The 2,500-nt window shown below is 55.4% G+C and overlaps 2 non-coding genes and 1 pseudogene across 2 annotated transcripts; all 3 read left to right on the forward strand.

Annotated features, from left to right (window-relative positions):
- Positions 1-15: 15 nt before the first annotated feature.
- LOC146143016 (small subunit ribosomal RNA) lies at positions 16-1,825 on the forward strand. Its single transcript, XR_014500083.1, has one exon. It is a non-coding gene; the product is annotated as a small subunit ribosomal RNA (ribosomal RNA).
- A 247-nt stretch (positions 1,826-2,072) lies between these two features.
- On the forward strand, positions 2,073-2,226 carry LOC146143017 (5.8S ribosomal RNA). The gene has a single exon (XR_014500945.1). It is a non-coding gene; the product is annotated as a 5.8S ribosomal RNA (ribosomal RNA).
- Positions 2,227-2,474: 248 nt separating this feature from the next.
- The window catches only part of LOC146143018 (large subunit ribosomal RNA), a 3,679-nt pseudogene continuing 3,653 nt past the window's right edge, over positions 2,475-2,500 (forward strand).

Below are 2,500 nucleotides of genomic sequence, written 5' to 3' on the forward strand. Positions count from 1 at the left end.
CTACGCTAAAGTAGCTACCTGGTTGATCCTGCCAGTAGTCATATGCTTGTCTCAAAGATTAAGCCATGCAAGTCTAAGTACGAGCTCTCGTACAGTGAAACTGCGAATGGCTCATTAAATCAGTTATGGTTCATTTGATCGTACGTTTTACGTGGTTAACTGTGGAAATGCTAGAGCTAATACATGCGTGAAGCGCCGACCTCGCGGGAGGCGTGCTTTTATCAGACCAAAAACCGACCGGGCTTCGGCCGCAACCTTTGGTGACTCTGGATAACTTTGCGGATCGCACGGTCTCGCACCGGCGACGGATCATTCAAGTGTCTGCCCTATCAACTTTCGTCGGTACGGTACTGGCCTACCGAGGTTCTTACGGGTAACGGAGAATCAGGGTTCGATTCCGGAGAGGGAGCCTGAGAAACGGCTACCACATCCAAGGAAGGCAGCAGGCGCGCAAATTACCCATTCCCGACGCGGGGAGGTAGTGACGAAAAATAACAATACAGGACTCTAAACGAGGCCCTGTAATTGGAATGAGTACACTTTAAAACCTTTAACGAGTATCCATTGGAGGGCAAGTCTGGTGCCAGCAGCCGCGGTAATTCCAGCTCCAAAAGTGTATATTTAAGTTGTTGCGGTTAAAAAGCTCGTAGTTGGATTTTGGGCGCAGGCGGCCGGTCCGTCGCAAGGCGTGTACTGGCCGTCCTGGCCTCACCTCCGGTTCTCCGCCGGTGCCCTTGACTGAGTGTCGGCGGCGGCCGGAACGTTTACTTTGAAAAAATTAGAGTGTTCAAAGCAGGCGATTCGCCTGAATAATGGTGCATGGAATAATGGAATAGGACCTCGGTTCTATTTTGTTGGTTTTCGGAGCGCGAGGTAATGATTAAGAGGGACAGACGGGGGCATTCGTACTGTGCCGTTAGAGGTGAAATTCTTGGATCGGCGCAAGACGAACGACTGCGAAAGCATTTGCCAAGAATGTTTTCTTTAATCAAGAGCGAAAGTCAGAGGTTCGAAGACGATCAGATACCGTCCTAGTTCTGACTATAAACGATGCCAACTAGCGATCGGGGGGCGTTAGTTTTACGACCTCTCCGGCAGCTTGCGGGAAACCAAAGTCTTTGGGTTCCGGGGGAAGTATGGTTGCAAAGCTGAAACTTAAAGGAATTGACGGAAGGGCACCACCAGGAGTGGAGCCTGCGGCTTAATTTGACTCAACACGGGAAATCTCACCCGGCCCGGACACAGTGAGGATTGACAGATTGAGAGCTCTTTCTTGATTCTGTGGGTGGTGGTGCATGGCCGTTCTTAGTTGGTGGAGCGATTTGTCTGGTTAATTCCGATAACGAACGAGACTCTGGCTTGCTAACTAGTTACGCGACCCAATCGGTCGGCGTCTAACTTCTTAGAGGGACTAGTGGCGTTTAGCCACACGAGATTGAGCAATAACAGGTCTGTGATGCCCTTAGATGTTCGGGGCCGCACGCGCGCTACACTGACCGGATCAGCATGTGCTCGCCTTGGCCGACAGGTCTGGGTAACCCGCTGAACCCCGGTCGTGCTAGGGATAGGGAATTGCAATTATTTCCCTTGAACGAGGAATTCCCAGTAAGCGCGAGTCATTAGCTCGCGTTGATTACGTCCCTGCCCTTTGTACACACCGCCCGTCGCTACTACCGATTGAATGGTTTAGTGAGGTCCTCCGATTGGACCTGGCGCGGCCGGCAACGGTCGAGCCGGCGTCCGAGAAGACGATCTAACTTGATCATTTAGAGGAAGTAAAAGTCGTAACAAGGTTTCCGTAGGTGAACCTGCGGAAGGATCATTAACGGTCTCGCAAACGCTTCGGCGAACGCGAAACTCGGACAAGCGAGAGAAAAAGTTTTTGCTACCCGGCGCCCGACCCGCGAGGAGCGGCGCGCCGGCCGGCGATTCGGTCACCCGGTAATGTTTGCGCGTCGAGTGCCGCGGTGCCGCGCGCTCCGGCTTCAAGCGTCGGCCTGGCCGACCGCTCGGCGCGGTATATTTTGTCACCCTTTAGTGCGAGGCACTGTGCGAGCGAAACAATCGTGGATGGCTCTTGGCGGTGGATCACTCGGCTCGTGAGTCGATGAAGGACGCAGCTAGCTGCGTGAATTAGTGTGAATTGCAGGACACATTGAGCATCGACGTTCTGAACGCAAATTGCGGCCTCGGGTCAATCCCGGGGCCGCGCCCGCCTCAGGGTCGCGTTGCAAACGTTCCGCGCGGGGATTTCTCCGCGCGGCTGCTGCGGCGTCGGACGCGCGAGCGCCCGTCCCGCTCAAGACAGCACGGCACGATGTGCGACGATCGCGACCAGAATCCCGCGCGGCGGCGGCGAGTCGACCTCGAAGAGGCCAACGGCTGGCGGCTCAAGGGCGGGAATCGAGGTGCGCGGCGGCGCGCGGCGCCGACGGCGAGCGCGGAACGGGAAGAATAGTCCCGGTCCTTACTTTCGGCCTGAGGTCGGACGAGGCTACCC

Source organism: Ascidiella aspersa, chromosome 5 (assembly GCF_963924565.1).
Source record: "Ascidiella aspersa chromosome 5, kaAscAspe10.2, whole genome shotgun sequence".
NCBI lineage: Eukaryota > Metazoa > Chordata > Ascidiacea > Phlebobranchia > Ascidiidae > Ascidiella > Ascidiella aspersa.